General features: G+C 35.3%; 2 long non-coding RNA genes across 2 annotated transcripts; one reads left to right on the top strand and one right to left on the bottom strand.

Moving 5' to 3' along the window:
* Positions 1-9,724: 9,724 nt before the first annotated feature.
* LOC137716504 (uncharacterized) lies at positions 9,725-12,755 on the top strand. The gene is made up of 3 exons (XR_011065685.1): positions 9,725-10,068; positions 10,688-10,807; positions 12,374-12,755. It is a non-coding gene; the product is annotated as an uncharacterized lncRNA (long non-coding RNA).
* Positions 12,756-18,764: 6,009 nt separating this feature from the next.
* Positions 18,765-24,880, bottom strand: LOC137715810 (uncharacterized). Its single transcript, XR_011065585.1, has 12 exons — positions 24,719-24,880; positions 24,501-24,562; positions 24,253-24,358; positions 22,573-22,620; positions 21,805-22,024; positions 21,618-21,685; positions 21,426-21,509; positions 21,245-21,299; positions 20,732-20,795; positions 20,318-20,413; positions 19,742-20,120; positions 18,765-19,213 (listed from the first exon to the last, which is right to left on the bottom strand). It is a non-coding gene; the product is annotated as an uncharacterized lncRNA (long non-coding RNA).
* Between the last annotated feature and the right edge of the window lie 1,234 nt (positions 24,881-26,114).

The following is a 26,114-nucleotide window of genomic DNA, read 5'->3' as shown; positions in this document are numbered from 1 at the left end:
TAAAAATTTCTTTATCATTCACCGCGGATACTTTTAAAATTTTGGGTTACTCTATTATTATTTTTAGTTGCAGATATGATCCCTTGAACTTGAATTGGATCACTCTTTTTTCCTCACAATTATACTACAAAATTGGCTTAATGTGTCGGAGAGTAGTGACGGTTTTATACTATTACTGTTGGATAAAATATTTCCGACAACATCTTTAAAAAGTGTTGGATAACAAAGTATTACTATCGCTTACATCCGACATTAGTGCACTACTTTCTAATAAAAATAATGAAGCGGGCCCTTAACTCCACCAAATTTATTTTTTAAATATTTTTAACCAAAACTTTGACTGGTCGAAACAAGACTTGTGATTTGGATGTTTTTACATATCAAACACACCATTCATTTTTTGTTGATAGCTTAGCTATAGGGGCAAAGTGAGATCAAAATCAAGTTTAAGAGCATCTCCAAAGGAGATGTCAAAATGTACACATTAGTTATAACAATAGAAAAGACCACACTAATATTCTCTAACTGAAGTGTCAAATCCTATGTGGTGATGATATGGATTGGCAGCAAAAGAGGTTGCTGTCAAATTTGACAGCAACTTCAAATGTTTTTTTTAATTAATTATTAAATGTATTTTATTAATTTTTAATTAGTTTAATCATTTATTATAATTAATGTTGAGTTGACCGATGCAATTATCCTACTTTTTTCTTCTTTTCAATCACGGAATGTGAACAAATTACTGATTAAACTTTAAATGTCTTTTATTAATTTTTAATTAGTTTAGTAATTTATTGTATAAAACAATAAGTTAATTTAACATATCGGTTAGAGAACAAAACTTTAAAAAATGTTAAAATTTAAATTTTATATTCAAAATTTGACTTCTTCTTTGGAGATGGTCTAAGGGACAAAGATAAAAATAAACCTTCACTTTTTGCTAATAGCCTAGCCAGGTGAGGATGACTGCAGTGGGACCGATGTTTTGGAAGTGAGTGAGCAATTAGCGGTAAGGATGTCATCTTCGTTCACCTTTACTTTCGGTGAAACATCATCATTGAAATTTTAACAATTTGTGCTGCAAAATTGGAGATGCCCAAATGTGGAATTGTTGTCTTCCGTTCACACTCGATCAAAACAAACGACATAGAATTGTGATTTCTACAATGCACTTGAAAAGTTTATTAAAACTTTTTTTTTTTTCATAATTAAGGAGCCGTTTGATAATTATTTCGATTTTTCTTTTTTTTTTTTTTTTTTTTTTTAGGCTTTCACTTTTTTGAAAGCTGAGAACTGAATATTTTTTTTTTTTTTTTAGATATTCACATTTGCCTACATATTTCTCGAATAGAGGCATGTTAGCATGAATGACATAATAACTTTACGATAGCATAATAACAATGAGTTGTCTCATCTGTAACTTAGCTCCAGGAACACTCAAAAGCTTTTTAATGCAAGTACGCAAATTAAACTTTTCAGTACAAATTTGAAACATAAGCACCAATCTCTGTGGCAATAGACACAGCACAGAACTCCTCGATTGAGTAACTGGAGAAGAGCACAACATTGACTACTACGGGTTTCCCAACCGTCAAGAGTCCCTGCTATACCAAAAACAACCATTTTTGAAAGATATTATTTCTGAATCTCAACTCAATGCCTGAGTGAGTCAATTATCATTGATCTATATAGGATTACAAAGCAATCGTGTAGAAGGATACAAAGACATAATTACAATCAGGTTTGGAAAAGAACTACAAAACCCTAAAGACCTAGGAAACCCTCTCAGACAAGGCTGCCGCTCCCGTGTCCTTGGTGAAGTCAGATTCCTGGTTGGAAGTGGATCGAAGATCCTTGGTGGACACGGACACTGGTTTATCAGTTTTCACCAGACATTAACAAAGTGTCAAATGCTAAGAAACGTATCAACCTTCATGACTTAGGTACCGTTTGTTCAGCTGCATGACATAGATTGCATTTAGTTTTATGTCAAGAGCCTAGACGTTGAGAGAATGGAGGTAGAGCGTTTTACTGGTCAGAAATGAGGTGCATAACCTGTTACAATACGAAATGACCCGACCAATACGAGGAGAGCAACTTCATAATGGAGGAAAGACAAGAAAAACAACTACACTTGCACCCTCAAGACATATAAAAGTAGTATGTAATTTTCAGTTTTAGTTTGCTTTTTGGTAAAGTATGACAGAAAAAAGCACATAAAACTTCACCCGATGAAATTACAAAGTTGAGGAAAGCATGTCAATCTAGCTAAAAAAAAGTACTCAGTAATTGATCTTATACGAAGCAATAATGCGATATGCAAAGTTTGAGGATTAAACAAAAAACGCACTGTTGGAGCAAAGGAACTTTGAAATCTGGTCAGCAAATTTCTGAACAGGTACTCTGGCAAGCTGTGCAGCTTCAACAAGTTGAACTATTTGGGACATTGCAGTCTCCAAACCAACATGAGTTGCCTGCACCAGGAAGCATCCATTCCCATTCATAGTGCCACCATGTACCTATGCGTGAAAATGAAAGAAAAATGGAACTTAGAACTTTTCTTTAAATGCTACAGAACCAAAAAGTGAGAGTGAAAAATGTACTACATTGTCACCAAGTTTTTTAGAAATGGGTGTTGCTGTTGCCTCTCCTGTGATCATACTCTAATTCACATAGCTGTGACCACGAACTACAATCCCATCAACAGGAACTTTTGCCCCTGGAGCAATCTTAAGTATATCATTAAATACCTCCGGCCAACAATGAACTGCACTGGTGTGCAAAGAATCCGTCTTAAAGGCATCCCTATGGTGAGCATATTGTGAACCTTGCAGTCTAACCAGTGTCCATAAGGAGGAAGCATCGGAAGCACCAATTAGAATACAAAATATAGGAACTGAAGATAGGCAGCTCAAGAAAAATTGGTTCCATACATCTGAATCTCATGTTTCCGCTCAGCTTCTCTGCTTCTTGGAGGAACATACAAGCTTGCCTGGTACACCTTGGATTCACGGCCAGCTTCTTCGGTACAACGTTTAAGAGATCCTGGACCTGTGAGGGCTGAATCTTAGGTAACAGTCACCTTCATCTCTTCCCAGACGACATCAACATTACTTACACCTTTAACTGACTCAACAGAAGCTTGGACAATACTCATATCCTCTGAAGATTCGATCCTTTCAAGTTTTAGATTACGTTTGTTTTTACATCATTCCCAGAACTAACGAGATCAGCTCCAAAGCCAGCATCTTCGATTGCTTGAGCCTTGAATAAGGTAACTGGTGTCAGTGACGTCTGGATCAAAGTGAACCCTTGCTTCTTCCATGGCTAGACCAACAACTGCATTTTTCACTCCATTGACCATTCAAAGGGCACACTCAACCGACTTAGAGTAGTTGGTGCATGCCATTACTTTTATCCTGAGTCGGTTTACTGCTACGTCTTTTTCTGGAAATTCAAAAACAGGGAAACCAGCATCTTCTTTAATTTTTCTTGCCTTACATAAGAAAGGGTGTCCACAAAGCATACTGAAAAACTCACCTTGGACAACGACGCTGCTGAGCTTGGACGAGGACGAGGACAACAACGCTCTTTGCCTCATGCAAGGTCCCTACTCTCATCAATGTGGGATTCATTCTTAACACGCCGCCTCACATGTGGCGAATTTTCAAGCCAAACATGTGAACAACACAACGGGGTGACATGGAGCACGTGTGGCCGTTTGGCTTCACATGTGGGACAACCTACTCTGATACCATGAAGAAGGTTGAGGTTCCACCATAAAACCAATTAGTTATATGAGGAGTAGCCCAACTTACTTATAAGCCCGTGCAAGGTCCCTCCTCTCATCAATGTAGGATTCATTCTTAACAGCTCTCTCCCACTCCCAGCTCAAAATTGGAGCTGCCTAGTATGAAGCTCTTCTCAGGTCACTTCCGCTGTTAGTCTGAGGATCGGTTATGGAAGAAGATCAATTCTGGAATGGATTATATCCCAGTAAATTCTGTTTCTTTGTTCAATTATCGTAGATTAAGCAGCTTTGCAATTTTGGGGTATAGTGTTTTGGTGCCAATTTTGATAATTGAGAATTGGTCTTGAATCTTGATTGTCCATTTTAATGTTTTGGTCTTTCTCACTGCTCTCTATTTCTTTCTGTTATTCATTGTCTGCAGATTGATTGCTGAGAAGGAAAGGTAGATAGTTTTATCAAGTTTTAAATAACACCACAATCATTGTCTATAGAGTATAGATTGATTGCTGGGAAGGAAAGGTAGATAATTTGATGTGGTTTGATTGCTTGCACAATAATTATTGTTCCGAAATTTGTCCGTATGTGTACCGGCATTTTTTCTGGTTCCCTTTTTGTTGGCTCTGTAATATCATGTGCTAAGAATGTCCAATGATGCATTTTATTCTGCCTCTGATATAAGCGACCTAGTTACCAGGACTCGAGGTTCTCTGGTGTACTTTAGATAAGGTGGTTCTGAAATGTTTCCTCTTTGTGAATCATGGGTACAATATTTTCATAGATTTGTGAATCAGGACACGAGGTTCAATATGCAACATCATTGTGTATATGATGTAGTGTAAAACTCCAACTACAAAGTTGCTGCATTGAATCTTGTAGACGAAAAAACACACAACAAATGCAAACCTGCTATTACATGGATGGTTTACACTTTACGGTGACTTGTTTGGCTTGTTTTTCTAGACATGCATGTACTTTAGTGCGACATTCATTCATAGTGAGGGTTCGTTTCCTCCTTTCAATGCGGTTTTCTTTTCTTGCTTTGTTCCGATCTCTTTTTGATATTAATGATGGGTTACAAGTAGTTTAGTTATAGTTTGTATCCTTTGATTTTATATTTGTTTTAATGAGCAGCCTGTTATTATTTCGTAATCTTTGTTAAAATTATTTAAAAGATCTGTGAAAATTTTGCCTGCAGATTCTAGATACAAATCCCCAATTATTTTTCAATCTCCAACATCAAAGGTTGAAAGAACTAATTCGGAATGGAAAAGTAGAAGTGGCTCGCTCAGGAAGAGCTAGGACCAAGGGGAGAAGAAAATGTAAGATTCTTTGTAACTTTTCCCTGATTGACTATATTATTATGAGAGTTTTCACGAAAAGCGTACGGTATTGCTCACTTTAACGAAAAATCACATTTTTACACTAAAAAGTCATCTTGGTATTATTCATTTTACCCTTTATTTTGTCCTTATCATTAAAACTCAAAGTTTTCAAGTCATTTTCATTAGTTTTTCTTATTATTTATGATTTAAGTTTCTTCTGGCTTCCTCCCTAACTCCATCTAACGGAATTGTGTTCACTGTGTTGTTTATAGTCTGGTCCTAAGAAATTCTAGGTTACCAGTACTTACCAATACTGTTATGCACAGTAAAGCTTTTTAGAAGAGTTGGAGAGGACTGTTGCACTGATAGCTTTTGAAGATGAACTGTCCTGTTGGAGAGCTTCTGAACATGTCACAGCGCCCAAAGACAGCAAGTGAGGTGAATGCAGCCATCCTTACCAGCCAGAGTCATGAAAGAGGTTAGTATGTTTGCTAAAGTTTTATTTGTTCTAGATCTGCCATTGCTTATGTTATCAGTTAAAAAATAAACGTGAATTGAAGTTGGATCAGGGGAAGATGCTCTGGCTTAACACTTCTAGAAAAAGGGCTATAGGACACTGATATTGGGACACCATTCCCAAACCGTGCCTATTTGTAGTAGGTTGGCACCATTGATTAATATTGGCGCATTTTACATGTTTTACACAGAGAATCGGTGACCTTTATTGTTCTATAGTTATTTAACGATGGCGTTAAGGTGATATCCTTGTTTATTAAGCTGATCCATCTCATCTCCCTACCTAGTTTCGAAAAGAAAATATCTATCCACCCCTTCTCTCTGTTGGATAGTGGCCAAATTAGGCTAGGAAACAAAACAATATTGATGAGGGAACATCATGATGAGGATTATGTTTCCTTGTTTTGTGGCTTGATTTGTTCCTTATTTTGTGGCTTGATTTGTTTCTTGTTTTGTGGCTTTTTCAAAGCCATAATTATTTGGCTTTCGGGTGGAAGAAAGGAGGAGAAGAAAAGGGGCTGATTTTTATTTAAATGCTTGCCGAGGGAGAAGGTTTGGAAGAGGAAAAAAAAAGCATCCAAAGAGATGGTGAGAGCATTTGGCTCTACCATGGGCACGGGTGAGAGAAATCAAGAGAGTTAGAGTGAAAGATCTCTTGTGAAAAAACTCTTGGGATAGAGTGAGACTCTTGGGAAGATGCTCTGGCTTAACACTTCTAGAAAAAGGGCTATAGGAAACTGATATTGGGACACCATTCCCAAACCGTGCCTATTTGTAGTAGGTTGGCACCATTGATTAATATTGGCGCATTTTACATGTTTTACACGGAGAATCGGTGACCTTTATTGTTTTATAGTTATTTAACGGTGGCGTTAAGGTGATATCCTTGTTTATTAAGCTGATCCATCTCATCTCCCTACCTAGTTTCGAAAAGAAAATATCTATCCACCCCTTCCCTCTCCTCTCTCTCTCTCTCTCTCTCTCTCTCTCTCTCTCAACTCCTTGTTGTCCTCCTGAGTCATCTTCCTCCCTCCCGTATCCTCTCTCACCCTCTTCTCTTCCACGCAACAGTGCCGCCGTCGACCGGTCACCAATGACCGACAAATTATACTTGTAGAGTCCTCTTCCCGTATCCACTCCCAAGTATTTCAGCATCTAGATTGTATAAAAATCATAACAAAACAAAACTCAGAACACCCAGATTCCAATCTTGGTGCTAAAGCATACTTTCTTAACCTCACCTTCATCGAGTCCATGACTCCTGGCATGAGATCTTTCTCTTTATCCAGACTTGGCTTCAGCTGTAAGATCAAAATAACGAAGCATTCTGTTCCATTTCCATACACAGAAAATTAAAAATTGAAATATGTTATAATTTCCTCGGAATCTTCATATGTATTATGAAAGCATATAAACAGCTACATTTCAAAACTTATAAAGCTACCTAATTAAATTGAAAAGTCGGTAATTAAGATCAAGTTCCAGTGCATCCTGTGAGCCTTCCAAGGAAAGATGGCCCCATGGACTTAGACCTTGAAAACTGAGGCTTGATTTGCCTTGTAATTGTATGATCAGTAGCATTCTTATGGATTGTAATTGTATGATCAGTAGTATCCTTATGGATTCCCAGATGAATCCTCGAAATTTTGCTCTCATATGTTAGCTTATGCACCTAGGACAAAAGCCGCTCAATTGTTTCACACTATTCCTTGTTTCTCCTTATCAACTCAGCTCTCTGCTGCATATTTCGTCAATCATTTTATCTTTATCAATCACATTAACATCAGATTCTACACCATGATCAATATTCTCTTTTTCCATGTATTCTTCAAAAGTACACAAACCAACCTTTTATATTGCAGTGCAGCAAAGTTTTTCTTGAACCTTGACGAATATCACTAAAAAATTATCCCAAATATATCTCAGAGATTGCAGAAATTCAGACTATCAATAATGAGACAGCCGAAATGTTCTTTATTCGTTTGTCCTCCATACTTTACCCTAATCTTCTTAGGATTTTAGTTTAACAACTTGCTCCTGTAACAACTATATTAAAACATAAATACTCATGAACACTCATCACCAATAGCAAAAAGGCACAAAGTATTTTTCCAGAAATCTAAAGATCCCTTTTGTGCCCCAAACCCAGATCTGTCCTCTCTTTGCCTTCCTTCTTCAGGGCATAATTAGAGATACCCACCAACAGTATAACCAAAAAAGTTGCAGTGAGATTTTAAAATACGAACTTTATTTGCTATTGCAATGAAATATAACAAAATGTACAAAAATTATTATTTTGGTAAGGGTGAAGGGCCGGTTTAGTCCTTGAACTATCATCTTAATGAAAATTAGGTCCCTAAAATATTTTCGGTAAAATAAGTCCTATTCATTAAAAATTGCTAATTTCATCCCTACTCTTATATTCCAAGTTATTTTATCTAATTTTTCCTCAACTTAAGCCACTTAACACACTTTAAGGTGTAATAATGTCATTTTCTGGTCTATAAGCCCTTAATGTTTCATATAGGGTGCGAATTTAACATCTAATTTACCCTCAAAGTTAACTTCATACGCTATTTCTTTATAGAAAATTACAAGTCTACCCTCCAATGTGTATCACATCACATGTAAATAACGTGATTTAAATTAACGAAAAATTGAATATAGTACATTCGAATCTAATATTAGGGATGTAATTGGCAGATTTTTATAATTCAAGGACTGATTTTTCTAAAAAAAAATGTTTAAGGACCTAATTTTCACTTAGATAATAGTTCAGAAACTAAATTAGCAATTTACACTTTTGCGAAACAAATAATCAGTGCAATAACAGAAGAAGCCGAACCCAAAAAATAAAAACCACATACTCACAGTAGAAGAAGCAAACCTAAGAAAATACAGAAAATAAAATAAAAGGGTGCAACTTTTATTGGCGGTTGAATGAGTAGACAATAAAAAAAAATGCGTACTTTGAGTTCAAGACAAACCTCGTACCGTTTGAAATTTGAGACTTGGAGTCGCCCACGGGAAGGGTTTTTTGAGAAGATAGTATTAGGCGTGCTGGAGTTAGTTTATGCTTTTAGTTATAGATTCATATCTAATACTAATTGAACAGGAATTTCAGCAAATACGCAGAAGAAATAGCAAGAATTGATTTCAGAAATGGGAAAAAATTAAAATTAAAATAGAAAACAAAAGTGCCAAAAAGCATTGTACCTAAACATCATTTCATATATTTTTATCCTCTTCAAAGATCGATCGATTCCAGAGAGAGGGAGAGAGGAGGAGGAGGGAGACGACGAAGGGGAGAGGAGGGAGACGGAGGTGGCTCTAAGATCAAAGAGGTGGCTCTGGGCTTGAGGCCAGATAGAAAATGAGAGACCCAAACGACTACGGTTAGAAATGAGAATCCGAGCTTAATGGAACAGAAGATTTGGAAATGATTTTTACCTTTCAATTTGGAAATGATTCTTGCTGACCACTGTCATGTTCTGTGATTTCTTCGATCACAAGAAATCAAGTTGGGGTCAAATTGTAATAGTTTGGGTTCAATTTTCAATTTACAGCTTTTAAGCGGTATTTTATTTTACTAGTTTGTCTGTTAGTGCCAAGTGGCAAGACACCACGAAAGCCCACTTCGGCCCCAAAAAGACCCAAATTCTGGTCTGTGGCAGAGATGTAAATATTTTGAAATAAGAGGAAATTCATTGCAGCTTAGTAACAGTGCCAAAATCCCCATCAACTTTAGACTATGGTAATGGTCTTTCCATTACACCGATGGGTGGTGGTAGTGCTGCTGTTTATCATGTCTATAATTCTATCAATCAATTGGTTTCTTCTATAAAATGTGTGGTCTTATGCTTTATTTATCGGATATTTATAATATTATACAATTCCAATTACTTTATTCTAAAGTAGAAATCCAATTGCACTGTTCAACTGAACAGGGTTTTGGACAGAATTTCACTTTATTTACAAAATTGGCACCGCCCCTATAATTTCGATTTATTTACGAAATTGCCACCGGTTTGCACGGGGGAAGGGCACCACGCGTTAATCATCGTGGATTTTGCTTCGACTACTTTTCCGTTTCCATCCCCTATTTTTTCCCTCTCTCGACTCTCTCTCTCTCTAACCATGCATCAAAATATCCCATCTCTCCTCCCTTTTCTCACTCTGTAATTTCCCTTAAATCCCTCACCGATTCTGTCTCTCGCCATTCTCAGGCTCGCCAGCCGCGAACCCCTTGACAGCTTGCAGCTCTATGCTCCGCCTCCATATTCGTCGCATATACCAGCCGAGACCGTCGTCATCGTCACCCTATGAACAAATCCATGCTCAGAATTCAGAGATGAGAGCCCCAAGACCGTCGCCTGCACTACCGTCTCAGAAAAGTGAGCCAAAATCTCGCGAGATTCAGGCTGCGCACGAGCGAATCCAAAGGCCAAACCTCCGATCTTGAAGTCAACACACCCAGAGGTAAAATATTCTCATCCTCTCTCGTCAATTTCATATATGTTGTTAGATTAAAAGGGAAATTATGAGAACTAACTCAAGAAAATGTTCTGGATGTAAGCTAAAAGATCAATTTAACTTTTCTTCCCTGCCAATTTAGTGCTTGTTCTTTTCTTATTACTTTTAGGAGTTAATTTTTTGAGATATAATATGACTAACAAATGCCTCTGTCATCTTTGTTGCTGAAGATTACTGAACTCTGTTATTTGAATTTAGTTACCTGAATCGTGCCTAATATTTGATATGGCTTTGTATGGCCGGCTGGTGTGATTCGGGAGTGTTTTTAGTCAATGGGAGACAGGGGACAAAGGTGTGGGGCAGTGAAGTCAAGTGGGATTAGGAATTTAGGATAGTACAATTTTTGCTAATTTATGGGATTAGAAGTCTTCCTTTATTTTTGTCTTGGTGTGATCAATTGTAACAAAGAATTTTCATTAAATTGAGGTAGTGAACCTACTAATTTTCATATGTTGTTTGTCTACAGTGTTCTCCATTCTCTTGGACTTCGTTAACAGCTTCTAACTTTGTTATGCTTTGAAATATTGGTGGGTTTTCGTCAAATTTTGCTTATATCTTTGTGCAGTGTGTCTGTTGTATTATCTGGTCACAGATACCTTGGTCACAGATACTTAGTTCAGTAATTTGAGAAGCATGGGGAGATAATAGACTAATCAAAGAGATGCATGTGATCAACGATAAACAAGTAAGTATTATCCTCTTCCTTCTTTTGTTATGATTGGTTGTATAGAGAATTGAGAAAAAAGTTGAAGACAATTCCGCGCTTTTGAGTTATAGGAATTAATAAATATAAAATGACATTGATTAGTTCACTGAAGTGTTGAATCCATCATTAGTTTATTTGTGGTGTGTGCTTGAGAATGAAAGCAATGGACATTATATAGAATTGATATTCCTTTTAATGTCAGTAAAGAAAGGAATTGTTCCTTTATTAGTAATGATATGAAGCAGGCATATTATACAATGTCTACAATCGACTATTTTACTTTTTGTATATAAGTACAACTGTTGATCAAAAGCCACAAAAACTACCGAATGGCTAAAGAACTGTTTGTGTTAGAAGAACAGAATATGGTGTAAAGCTTACATTTTGGGCACTTCAAAATATGGTTTTTTTTTTTTTTTTTTTTTTTTTTTTTTTTTTTTTTTTCTTTCAATTACAATAACTTGCATGAAAATTCAATTGGGTTTGTTCTGGTCTCCAAGAATTTTGCTTTGTTTGGTTACTGATTAATTTATGTGGTGGGAGTTTAGTTTTTCCTTTTCTGCCTATGTATATATGATTCGAAATGGACCGTTCAATTTGCTATATATAAATTTGTAATCGAAAAGCTGGAAAAAGAGGTGAATAAAAAACGGTGGTGGTAGAGTGATGGAGTTGCGGAGTTGAGAGTTTACGGGGTTTACTTGAATTTTTGTATGATGCCTCTGGTATGTTAGATCATTGAAACAAACTGTCTGTTTGATTAATCACTAATTTGAAATATTTAAAGTGTTAACTTTTCTTTAATTCATTTTCCTTTTGTATTTTCATTGGAGTGCAGATAAAAGATATTTCTTTTTATCTTTTTCAACCACTAACTTTCCGATGTCTTCTGAGAGTGGTCCAACTAGAGTATTGGATGACAAGTTTAGGTTTAATATATAATTGAGTTCCCACAAGGAAGATGGTATTTTAGAAGTTAACAAATTGGACCCTAACGATAGACTTCTTAGAGATATGTCCTCCCAGTTCGTTATCATTCAAATACAAATGTTGGAGATTTTTTAGCCTTTGTATTGAAGTTGGAATTGCTTCGCTCAACTGATTATTTCCCAGGCTTAAATCTATGAAGTTGCTGAAGTTACCAATATCAATGAGAATGTTAAAGTTGATGTTGGAAATGCTTAAATCAATAGTTAGGAGTGAGGTAGAGATATACTACAACAATTTGGGTCTTTTACGACTTGAAATATATGGCGTACAGACCGGCATGCCTTAAATGATATTATTCATGACATTCATAAAGTTCATGTCGTAATACTTACACATAATCCCGTGTTCACGACATCACTTTTATGCAAGTCGTTAAATAAAAATATTTACAACTTAAGCGTTGTGTGTTGTATGTCCCAATCCCATAATATTCAATCATGATATTCAAATCTTGATAGTCAATCTACACCTTTCATTTACCACACATATCTCAGGTTCTATCTATCTCTTTCTGCCTCTCTCACGCAGTCTTTCTCTCGACTTTCACTCTCTCAGATTCGTATCTTCCAATCCCAGCGGCCTCGATATCTCTCTCGTCTCCAACCATGGTACCATCATCATCTCCTATCAACTCTCGACTCTCTCCCACCACCTGCACTTGACAGTCCTGACTCCTGACCACCATCTATGTTCCAAATAAGGTATGCAGTTAGGGATTTAAGATTGAAATAAATTGGGGTTTTCTAGATTTAGGGATTTGAATTTGAATTTAGGGATTTTGATTTGGTCAATTCTGGAATCAAATATTAATTATAATTTGTTTAATTTTTGGCAATTTGAGTGCAAAATTAGGGTTATGTTATTCCAAAAGTTGATGGTAAGACCCTTTGTCAATTAGTAACCACTTAGTGCTTGTTTTCGATCTGTAATCAATACAAAATCACGGCTTTTAATTTTCAGTTTACAAGTCATCATAAGGAATAGATAATTCTAGAATTATAGTGCAAACTCTTAATTTTCAGTTTCAGACTTGATTCTGTTTTAGAATTCTGAAGAGTTTTAATTATGGTGTTGGGGATTTGTTAATTTTGCTCTCTCTCTCTCTCTCTCTCTCTCTCTCTCTCTGATTTGGTTGGGATTGCAGACTGACTTGGGTTTCTTTGTATGCATGTCCCAGACCTCCAGGTCACATGGGGTACTCAGCAAGGTTCTACTTTTGCAAAGGAGATAGAGATGTTACAGACTTACAGTGATACTGCAATCCAAATAATCTGTTTTGAAAATCCAAATAATCTGTTTTGAAAATCCAAATAATCTGTGAGTATGTTGTAGTAGTAGAATAACACTGTGGGGCTTAGCCTAGTACTTAAATTATTGACTTTGTTGCTTGGGATAATTTGATTGCGTTCCTATGGTATGATTTATATTCACTTATTTATTCTATTTCTTTTTACTATTTTTCAGGTAGCATTCAAGTCAATTTTTAAACGAAGAGGTTGCAATGCAGCGGTAATGAGTGGAAAAGTTTATACTTAATTTTATTAGTTTTAAAGTCTTTTATCAATTTCTAAATTAACATTTTGTTTTGACTAGCTCTTAACTTACCAACCGAATCCATCTCCTTTGACTAGCTAGAGTATCTTGGTTGGGAACTCTATCCGTTGCCAGCGCCTAGTTTCCAAAGACAAAGTTGAGACAGGTTGGAACTCTCTCTTTCTCTCCTTTTGTTTTAGTTCACAAGAAAGTTGATTGGATTGAAGAAAATGGAACAATAAGAACTGAAAAAAATATTGAAATTTGTTGGTGCTTCTGTTGATGTTCAATTTGTAATATATTAAGACCCAAAAACTAGATAAATGGTTAACTTTGATGTAAATTGATAACAGCAAGCCACTAGGTCAAAAAATAGTGAGTCTTACCTTAGAGTTTTTGGGGATATCATAATTGATAACCATATCCACTGATTGAATATCCAATCTTGTACTTGCCGCATCAATTCTTCGTGCGTAAAATGTTAAGAGACTCATAAATTTATCTACTCACAAGTATATGATTTTTATGCAGGTTATAGGAAACAATAAAACTGTAAAGGCATAATTTGTGTATATTTTAGTCATTTGATACATGTATGAGTGTAAAACAATAACATTGTGAAGGCATAATTTGGGATTTAGGTTTGTATGACAATGATTAGGTTTTCTTTTAGTATCACTCGTCTTACTTGAGATTAAATGTGTATTTCTACGTATAGCAGCACAATAAATTTTCTTTTGCTCCATGTGCTTATGTCTATGCGGATAGAGATAGCAATTAGTGTGGTTCAAGCATTATGAGCAGTATTTCATTCTCGAAGGACTTTGTTTGGAGGTGTTCAAGGAAAAGTGAAGTCTTTCAAGTGACAAATATTTTTGTTATTAGAGGCCTATTTGGTATTTCATGTGTAGTTTGCTATTGACCTTAGCTTTGTTCAACTTGTAATACATTTTGACAATATGATTATTTATGAAATTATTGTATTATAGTAAATATGTAATTTTGTTGATTCTTTTACACACACACACACACATACATTTTAAAAATTAAAATTAAAATTGTTTGTATCATATTTGACCAATTTCGAAACTACCGAGCACTAGTCAACGTCATACCTTCAAGGACCTATTGAGGGGTTCATGTTGAGACATTCTTGCCGAAGCACAAGAGTTTCCTTTTAACCAGGAGGCTAATCACAGCACGACACATGTCAACATCAAAATAAGGCTCATAGAGTCCCACATTAGTCGCTAGCAAAAGCTGAAGACTCTCCTCAACTATAAAAGAAGACCATTCTCCTACAATAAGGGGCTAATGTCATTATTGTACTTAAACTAATCATTAGAACCCACTAATGATAATTATGCTTAAATTTATGTATTTGTGTAAACCCTTCACTATTAATGAGAACTCCTCTAATCTGTGGACGTAGCCAGACTTAGGGCGAACCACGTATATCTTGTGTTTGCTTCCCTATCTCTACCTCTTTACACATCATCATCACTAGGTGACAGGAGCAACCGAGCGAATGTCACAAACTTGACACTTTCTGTTGTACCAAAGTCCTCGCTGATTTTGTGCATCAACAAAAATAAATGTAAATTACTGCATGCAACATTAGCAGTAATTGTTAATGCTAGTCTTTATACGATGTGCGATGTATGCCGTAATTGCTTTCATGGTATTACGACACTCAACAAACGTCGTACCAAATATAAATTACAGCACACAGGTATGTCGTAATTGTTTTTGCAGTATTACGATACTTCATTAACACCGTATCTAATACCAATTAAAGGGCGCACACCTTAAAGAGCATTTATTGTGTTTTGCTTAAATTATTCATGGCTACTAGAGAACGTTGTATTTGACAAAACATCTTTTATGACAGGGGCTTTTACTACTTGGGGGCTCACGTTGTGAATAATCGCTTACGGCGCTCTTTGTGCGCTGCAAAAGACCAATTCTATTGTAGTGATATTATGCAACAAATGCTCAATTTTCTTTTGCACTCTTTTATGAATTTCATTTGGATGGGAATGGTTAGGTGACATTACTTGTTACACCAGAAAAGGTCTGGTTTTGGTATAAAAACTGAACTGCAAAAAAGCATCTAAAAGGTTTTGTTTAGCTACTAGAAAGTTCGGGAGGGGTCAAACGTCTTAGGTTGAGATTACATATACAAGGGTGTTAGATTTACATAATGGGTTTACATAATGAGTTTTTTGGTGTCATTCCATTTTAATCTTAGTTCCATTCAAATGAAGACATTTGAAGAACCTAATGTAAAGCATCTGTACAAGCAAAACACAGCTTAGCAATGCCAATAAAATCATCAACAAGAGTTGATCCAATCCAAGCAAGCCGCATGGGGGTTATTGAAGACAAAGCTGCTGAGATCCATATTAAAACTCCAATTTGGCAACTGATGAGCAACACAATTCCGCTCCCTAGATACATGCTTCATGCTTCGGCTCAGCTCACATCTAACCAATTAACTCATCAATGTTTTGTATCTGCTCACAATTGTATCAAGATGATAATAACTATCAACCAGAATTTGTTAGAACAAAGTGACAACAAACACCTCTATCAATAAAATCTCATTATCCCAAATTGGCAGAGAACTCCACCCGCACCAATCTTGAACCATCAACATCAAGCTTTCACCCAATTCTTGGCTTTTTGCATGTTTACTATAAGCATGGAATCTGAAGGGCTAGTTGATTCGTAACTCAATACTTGAAAATTAGGAGACAAATTAAAATGTTTATTTTTTATTGGTAACACATTTGCAAATTTGGTTTAAAAACTAAGTTACCAAATATTATCCTAATGTAAATATCTTTTGACAAATAAAAAATACATACAAAGATAATTTTGAGTGATGATATCCACGCATTTCTTTTTACCTTTTGCTACCAACTCCACTAATTGCGCGCTCTACTATCAGCACTTACTGTTCCACCACCTATCAGCATTAATTGCTCCACTAATGTAGGCAAATGATTACATTACAAGAAACCCAAAACTGATACGTTCTTAATAATATGTGCTGCTAGCCGACGAGTTCTATCCATTTTGTGCACATAGCTGGAGATGCGCAAATGTGGAATTGTAGTATTCAGTTCACACATATCAAAACAAACAACATAATATTACAAGGATGCAACGAAATTTGTCTTCATAATATTTGGTTTTCAAGTAATTTTAATATTTTTGAATTATGAAATTTTCGTCATTCATGATGATGCGCGACAAAAGCTTTCCTTACTTTTAATTTTATGCGTCGAAGATTTTTCGTCAGGAAAAGATATGTTTTTAATTTTTTTCTATTTATTTATATTTTTTTAAATTACATATTTAAATTATTTTTTTGTAATTATTTTAATTAAATTATAAACAATAATTAATAAACAAAAAAAATTATTTATTTAGAATATATATGAAATTGTCCGCACAAGCCGAAAAAAAATTTATAATATCTGAATAAAAAAACTACAAAAGAAGGTCGTCAAGGTTTGTTGGGTCAGACTGTTAGGTGTCTGTTGGGAGCTCGAATGTGATTGAGGAGAAACTGGTGGCATCGGGAATAGAAAGCTGGACAGCTGAAGGGCTTCTTAGGCGTTGAGCTATGCATGGAAGCCTAACCTGATTATGAGCCTCACAATATATATAATATCTCTTTGCCTCTGCACAGTATACTGGTTAATGAATGGTGTTTAGGGAAATACAAGGGGTAAACCCTTTTAAAAAACCAAAAAAAGACTATTGCACATCTTTCGTGAGAGAGGGATGCTAAGAACAACATGCAATGCACTATATCAAAACATAGCCATTTCTCGTAACATAAACAGGAATGCCTCCTCAAAACAACAAGGATGCAGGCTAGGATTAGTTCAATTGGTCATCTGACTGGGCCAACTACTGAACAGAATCCACAGGCTTCAACTCGATTCACTTACAAAGCGCTTCCCCAATGATCCTAGCCCCTCACTCCTCAGCAGAATGAAGTTGCCTAGCGGAAATATTGCCATATACATATATTGGAGACAACTTACTCTCTCTTGCTCTCAACCCAAAAAGCAAAAACTAGGGGCAGAAGTAGTTTTGACAATCATATCTTTTTTGAACTTTCCTCTATTAGAGAAGGGCAGGGTTTGGAACCCTCAAGCAAGACATGATCCACATAATAAGACATCGTAGCGCCTGGAGATACATGTGTGGTTCATCATGTTACTTATCCAAGCATGTCGCCGAATAGTCGGATATGTACGTAGTAGGGAAAGGTTGAGATTGTTCACCTAATTCCTTTTTTCGTGTACCCACGAAGCTGAACACCATTAAAATATTAATTAAACAGTACAAGACCTAACGTGAACAAATTCTTTCTCATTAGACTGTTATAACCGGAGATTGCTTCTTTGTTTACTCAACTCGTAAAGAGATTAATTTATCTAGATACCGTTCGACTCCTATCCAGGGAGTCTGCACTGGCTTTCAGTTTGATTCTAGTCAATCTAAGATAACAGGTAAAACACATTGGGCCATTCGGTCACTCCCTCTAAGGCTCAACTTAGAATTGTAATTTGCAGGCAGGGAATTTGTATTTCAGGGTTCTCTTTGTAGAATGCAAAGTCTGACATATATATGCACACATACACATGCAACGTATGGAGAAATTCTTCTGAGTTCCGGGAACACTAGCTGAGTTGGTGTTCCTAACAAATGAAGACTTGACACGTGTTTATTTTATTTTATTCAAGTAAAAAATTGCCAACTAGATTATTTTTTTTAACTTGAGCTTCCTAATTTACTCCAAACCTATTGCGAAAGAAAATATATAAAATCCACTGCCAACCCCCACCACGCCATTGACGCCGAGCTCCCATCACAGAGCGACCATCCACCTCCATCGCCCGTTGATGAGTTCACTGGATACTCTATCTTACCATTCTTTCTCCTCTTCCCTCTATTTATCCCACTCTTCGACATCAACCCGAGAAATGGTTCGCGGCAACTCAAGAGCTGGTGAGTTCGACTTACTGGCATTCCTTTTGTCCTTCCCCGGCTTAAGAGACGAGGAGAAAGAAAAATGATTAGAAAGAAAAGAAATTTGGAGTGTGAAAAGAAATTTGGGATTTTTTTTATGTTTTTGTTTTTCTTTAATCTAATTTTTTTTAGAAATGAAACAATGAATATTAAGGATAATAAAGTAAGTTCATTAACAAATGCATTGATTATATTTTCCAAAAACCAAAATGCTAACTCAAGGGAGTTGTTTTTTGCCACACATCAAATGCTGATTAGTGGTGAATATGTGTTAAATTTTTACTAGAAATTGTACCCACGCGTTGCTACAAGATGAAAAACTGTATGAAAAATTATCCAACTTTATTCTCTCCATAAAATAAATACAACAGAAGTAAATTTTTTATAATTAGATAATAGAATACAAAAATATCAATGTGGCAAAGTAAATGTGAGTGGTGAGAGAAGCTATCCTAATTATAACCCTATTCATTTTTATTCAACAGAGTTGAACAAAGAAGCAATCATTTCTACTTTGGTGATTGAGCATGAACTTTAGCTCGGTAATTAGAAACTGAGGGCCATTTCCTCGAACTGGCTACCTACAAAATCTCCAACTTAAAAAAAGATGACATGATACAACAACAAACTTTCTACGTGACACCAAATAAATGTTGCTATTCCTGACGCAATAGTGTAATATTATGGAATAGAATATGATTTAAAAAGGGTGTTACCGCTAACCCATTGTCGGTCTTCCTTTCGAGTATTCCTTCCCAAAGTTCCCATACTATGTTCTCAAACTGGTGCTCTTTCCCATTTCCATAACATCTTTAAAATTCATTTTAAAAAATAGATACATAAATAAAGACGCTTAAAAGCAGGTAAGTAAACATTTTAATGAAGAGGAAATGCAGAAGTAGAACCAACTAAGCCACAGTCCAACTTTCACAATTTAATATTAGACTTCCTGAGGTTTGCAGAGACTAAATCTGAAATAATTTACCAAATTAATAAGCCATCAGTTGGACTATGGTAATCATAGCACATATTACCACCACATTAAACCGAACATTTGTAAACAAAATATGCAATGCGAATAAGCTCACAGAAAAACCTACCAAAAACAGCAAGATGTCATTTAATTGTGAAATAAAACTATAATACTATACTAATAGAAGACCCATATCTATTTATTTCACCCAAAATGATTAGAAAGAAAATTTATGTGCGAAAAAAATCACTAACCTAACAAATTCAACCCCTAACATTACTGGAATTAATTGATGTGAAGAATAAAAAATAAAAAATAAAAAATAAAAAAAACTGAAAATTGAGAATTGGGTTTGAGGATTTTACCGATAAATCATTGTAGTGATAAACTCCTATGTTTACTGAAAATAAACGTCAAAAAGGTAGATTGCTTGTTCGATGTTGTGCCTTGCTTTCCATTCGGATCCTTCTCTTTCTCCTCCTTGGAGACTCTCATTCGAGTAAAATCAAACATGTTTTGTAGAGTTTGAAAGCCCGGGGCTTGAATGTCTAAAAGAATGTCCATATCCATTACTTATAAAATAATTTTCAAAGTAAAAAAAATTCTTTTGTATGCCTATTACCTTTGCTGGACCCAACGTAGATTGAAGATTCCTAGTATTTCTCTGCTCCCTTCTGGACGGGCACCCAACGCCTTCTCAATTAAAAACATGCAGAGCTTCTCATTCTCAGCAGGATCATGCACCTGTGGCACTTTTTGTTCAGTGACCAAAGTACCATACAAAACTTGATCTAAGGCAAGCGTAGCAAAAAATTGATCATAATTTTCGAAACGACATAAAAACTAACACTATTTTGTTGATATAAATTTGTATGCAACACCTCAAGAATATTAAGATTATATGGTATGGAGTTGGACATGGCGAAAAATATAAAACTTACAGCAGAAAGATGCTCAGAAGCATCCACTATGAGAACTGGTCTGCCATTAACATAAAGAAAGTCATGTGCATAAGCTTTTCCAGTTTCAGCTATACCCTGCACTCAATCACAGGATTAGGGAAGTACCAAAAAACTTTAATCATAATTATATTGTATTTACAGCTTTTGAAGATGATTTGTTAACATGTTTTTTACCTAATATTTGGAATATAATTTCACACTTGTTTTCAAGCCTGCTAATCAGCCACTTTTTGTTCTATTGCAGTAATGTGTCCAATAACATCTTGTAATCTCAAAGAAGCTTATGGTAATTAATATAATAAAACCTAAACAAAATACCAAACTCAACTCCAAAATAATGAAAAACTAAAGAAAACTGCCAATTCAATAACCCTAGAAATTGAAATTGCTCACCTTGAGTACACAGGGCTTCTCAGCCTGGAAATAAAAGCCTCAAAATCCGAAAAACCACCGTCTCCTGAAACCAAACCCTATTTAAAACAAACATTTCAAGTAGAGGGAGGACAGGCATGAAAAGAAGTCATCTTGCAAGCAGAGACTAAATGGTTTTTTTTCCTTTTGATCACCCAGGTTGTTATTAGACTCAAGAAATCCTGAAACCAACCACGCAATTAAATTAAGACCACAATGCACTAAATGACATTTACAACCCACAATGCACAAAAACTAAAAACGCATTGAAAATGCTAAATAAATATAAGTATTCACATCTAAATTTAATTTTGACAGACAATTTTCTTGCTGAAAAACTTTGATCTGCAAAACCAAATAACATTTTTCAACAAAAAAGAACTAATTTAACAAAGCAAATACAGTATACAAAAACAGCTATTCAATTTAGCTTCATTTAGAATACAGGACGTCCATTCAAAACGACCAAAAGGATAAAAATATAGAAGAACCAACCTTTTTGAAAGGTTTCCATCGTACGTTTAATAACTTTTAGCATGAATCAAATTATCTGAAATAAAAACAAACTCCATTAACTAAATCAGAAGAAAACCAATACAGATTAACAGAGAAAAACGCATTCACACACATGCATAATACAATACATACATATACAATATATAATTAAATGACATACCTTGATGGCCTGTGGATCTGTGACCTTGTTTCAAGAAGAAGAGCAGAAGGAAACAGTGAGGCAGTACAAACTTCTGAGTGGGAACTGAAATTAGAAAAACATAAATTTCAAACCATTTAGAAGTCCCAAATCACAAGAGCCCCAAATTTAAACAAATTAAAGCCAACCGGATGTACAACCCGAAGAACTCACCGGAAAGCCCTAGCTTCTCTGCCTAAAAAATTCATTTAAATCAAACCGAAAAAACTGAAGATGGTTACCTGAATTTAATAAAAATTAAAATATGATGAATTTACTCTTAACCATGGTCTTTTCAAGAATAAGAAAAACCTAAAAATATCCCAAACTATCCCAAATTTTGGAACTGCTTTAAACCAACCTGCCATGAAATTATAGCCGCTTGAGAAATCTTCTTCAAATCAGAACCGAAGAGGCAGTACATGCAGTCTGTTTCTGCTGTGCCTCTAATGTTGCTTCAGCTTTCTCCCTTGCTTCGTCACATGTTTCCATCCCTGAACTGCACTTGTCTGCTTCCTTTTGATACTAGGATGCAATCTTCTTAGCCTCCAGCAGAGCCATTAGCGAGTTTTAAATACAAACTGGTCCTTGCACATATGTTTAGAATGACATCGGTAAAAAAATTCAACATGATTTTTATTTAAAGGAGTAATGTAAAATTCAAAAGCTTATTCCCTTCAAATGACGTATATTAAACTCAGAGAAAATTGTAGCAATGGTTCCACAATTTTATTCCAATTAGAGCAATGGTACCTTAACTAAAAATCCATGACCATTAATCCCTTAACTCATCAAAACGTGCAGGTATGGTCCTTTTCGTTGACTCCGTCAGAATTTCATCAAAATGAGTTATGTTGGAAGAATCATTACTACAATTGGGTTGCATTAATCATGGTTCTTAAAATGGTATATTATCATTTAATTAATGCAAACATTGTTTTCCCAGCACTTTTAACATTTTGTCATCACAAAGGAATTAGCCTGATTTTTGACAACTTTGATATTTCCAATTTCGTGGATCTACTTTATCAAGACATTTCAACACAGTTAAGATCTATGCACAGCTTTTAAATTAGTTTCCAAAAAGAAAAGTAACGCCTCGTTTCGAAATTTGTTATCTAAATCTTACCCTCAAGCAATTTAAAACTCGAAAAGATGCCCAAACTGTAGTGATCCCCTGCAAAAGAAACCGGCAAACAGGGAAAAAAAACAAACAATAAGCAATAAAACTCAAAGACCATAATACACAAAATTCCCTATAACGTAAATTGATAAAGCATTTTACCCGATCCAATTGAATTCCAAATCACAACACATAAGATAAACTCATAAACCATTTTATCCAAATAACCACTTAATTTTAAACATTTAAAACCGAAGAGAACCAAATGCGCATATTTGGAAGGGAAAATTCAAAAAAAAAAAAAAGGAGTGTTTTGAGTATCTAAATCTCACCCTCAACACTTTAAAAATGCAGCTGTCCCAATGGAAAGAGAACTTGCAAAACGGCGTCCCAGCACAAGCACAACATATTAAACAAACAAACGAAGAGAAAAAAAAAAATTAAAAAACCGACAATGAACGATAAAATTCAGAAATCCTAGGATACAAAATCGCAAATGACATAAAAATTAGTAATAAAAGTTATGAAAAAACAGACACCGCTTGACACCAAATGGCTTGATGCCAACGACAACCCCAAAGGCAAGCAAAATCCCAAACCAGTTAAGAAAAAATTAAGAGTCCATTCCTCTGTCATATTCTTTTCCCCTGTTTTGCTACCCCTAATCCCAAATGTGTCTTCGATGCTCTTTGTCCCCTTTTTCTCTCACCCTAATATCTCACCAGCAAAATCTTAACGCTGCTGCCTTCCCCCGCCAACAAACCCTCAACACCTTTTAATGCTATTTTCTTCCAAATCTATAACAAAAAATGCATGCATAAGCACGGTAGAAATTTGCGAAAACCCACAACACAACCTAACTAAAAATCTCACGGATCAAAAGTTTCACCCAAAAGAACCCCCCCATCTATCTTATCAAATGACAACTCCAAAAGCAATTCAATGGTTGATAACAACCCATTTAAAATTGAACCCAAAAAAATTAAAAGCTTCTCCCACATTGATTGGTCATTCATTCTGCACCTGCATTTTACTAAAAAAATTCTTGATGAGGGCAAAGCTAGGAGTCTCAATTTCAAAATCCAAATCAGAAAATAAAATAAAATTGAATGAACTATGAAGAAAATTTATTCTCCAATAGAAAACTCAGTGTTACACAAAATCATTGAATTGAAATGAAACTAATGAGATTAAATTGAACAAAACCTAACTCAATTGAAGCCATTCTGTGAAAATCTTCCGAATAAAATTAATAAAACAAAAATAAAAAATTTTAAAAATTAGAAATCAGAAGAAAGCATATTAAAGCAGGCAAAAAAGACGGAGACAGAGCATCAACTAAGAGCAGATTTCCTCCAGACTTGCTTAAGAAGTTAAGTACAGATTGTCTTCTAATGCAAAACCATAAAGTGAGTTCTAATCTAAAGCCTCCTACCATAAAATTAGACGAATTTATCAAATATATCATTTAATAATCCTCACGCATGTAATTATCCTAAATAACCAAATGCGAAACCATTTACTTGGTCAAATCTTATAATTGCTCAGTTTGTTTTTTACTTTCCAAAGGCAAACCGCTTAGAAACATATATCATAATCTTCGGTTGAGAAAATCAGTTTGTTTTATGGTGTTTTCACTATTTTCAAAACCAATATCAAATTTTGTAAGGAAGAGAAAAGATTTACCTTTGGGAAAGTCTGAACGGTTGCGGCTGTTGGTAGAATCGAACTGAGATTCAACTTATCAAGACTTTAAGCCACAATTGTTCTTTCTTAACTTTAGCTACTTCAGCTACATAACCGGAAAAAAATTAATTTAATTATTGTTAACTAATCTGGGTTAAGATTAATCAAAAAGCTTGGAAATTTCAGATCTAAAATCACGCCTCAGGCTGCAAGTAGAACCAAAACTATGGAATTTCAAAACCACTCACATTAAACACAGAGGTCTTCGCAGGCTTCAAAGAAAAGTCACAAACTCGAAAAACCCCATCTCCTGAAATCGAAAACAAAACCAAATTAACCATCATCACCCAGAAGCCGAAGCTACAATCAAAATTCCCAAAATTAGAACCAAAAAATTTGAACAAAAAACCCATTTAAAATCCAAATTTACACTCGCAAGCACATAACATTCAAGGCAAACAATTACCCAAATCAAATCGGCAGCAGGAGATGCAATCTTTTATGGGCTTCAAATTTTCTTCAAATCGAGACCAAATTCGCTATTTTTCAGCTAGAGAGCGTTGCCGTTTGTAACCCCCGATGAAAAGATCTAAAGCAATTTGACTAACTCGAGCGTTTTCTGGAAGAAAGGAAGGCACAGAGAGAGGCGGAGACAGGAGAGAAGGCAAAGAGAGGTTTGAGAGAAAAAATGGATTCTGAGAGAGGAGAAATTTTTCTGAGTACTGGGTACACCAGCTGGTGTTCCTAACCAATAAAAACCAGACACCTAATTACCTATTTTTTTAATTTAAAAAATGTCAACTAGTATACTTTTTTGTCAATCAGAATTCCTAATTTACCCTTAATGAAACAAAAATTGAAAATAATCACCCTCCCCTTCACAGCACAACGCATCCTCCGCCTTCAAGAACTCACCCAACCACCGTGCGTATAAAAAGAAGAAACTCAGGTGTCATGTGCCATTCGTGGGGGACACCGGCTATCTTGTGTACCGGTACTTTCTCCTTTGAAAGTAACATTTTGTGGTCGGTTAATTAATGGGTACGGAGGAGGAAAAAAAATGGGTAAGGAGGACATGGTGTATGGTTAAATTAATCAGGATCAGGGTGTATATTAATCGGGTTTGAATCATAAATTGTCTGTGGATGTGAAGAATGCATGGCCAACCAAAGAGGTTTAGCCACTATTTCCTACCATAAACTGATGACATTAAATAAGGTCATGGCTGACCAAAAAAGTTCATGTAGTAGCTTGGGATGCCACAATAACGTTAAATTCATTGCACTTTAGTCGTTCTCTCGTAGACTCTCTCTGCTAATTCAATTTTGTTGAGTAAACCCACCATTTAAAATGCTCTAATTTAACAGTTTAAAATTTGTTCAGTATTATGTTTGCGAGAAATGTCGAATTCAGTGAATAATTAATTTATTTAAAATTTACTATAAAATTCGCAATAATCAACGATTATCAACCATGTACCATTGATAATCTAAAGGAAATTTTATTTAAACTCATCTAACTTATTTATATACCCAACTTACTCTTTGCATCCATTTGATTTTTAACTAAACTACTAATATCTCTTTAAACCCAAATTTAATACCTAATATATCCCCATAAACTCAATTCAATACGTAGATTTATTTTTACACTCATTAGATTTTTAACTCAGAAACTGCCGCAGCAGCCTGTGCCACTTGACTGCTGAATAGTTACCACCAAATAAGCTCATTGATTTTTCAACGGATGTAAGATTGAAATCGAAGAAGAAGACTAAGAAGATGGAGAGAAAATGGGGTTTTGGGTGTGAGTTTTGGAGATTGATTTTGGGTTTAAGCTTGGTTTATGTGGCGATGTGCGGG

Source organism: Pyrus communis, chromosome 14 (assembly GCF_963583255.1).
Source record: "Pyrus communis chromosome 14, drPyrComm1.1, whole genome shotgun sequence".
NCBI lineage: Eukaryota > Viridiplantae > Streptophyta > Magnoliopsida > Rosales > Rosaceae > Pyrus > Pyrus communis.
This window is presented reverse-complemented; position numbering and strand designations above follow the sequence as displayed.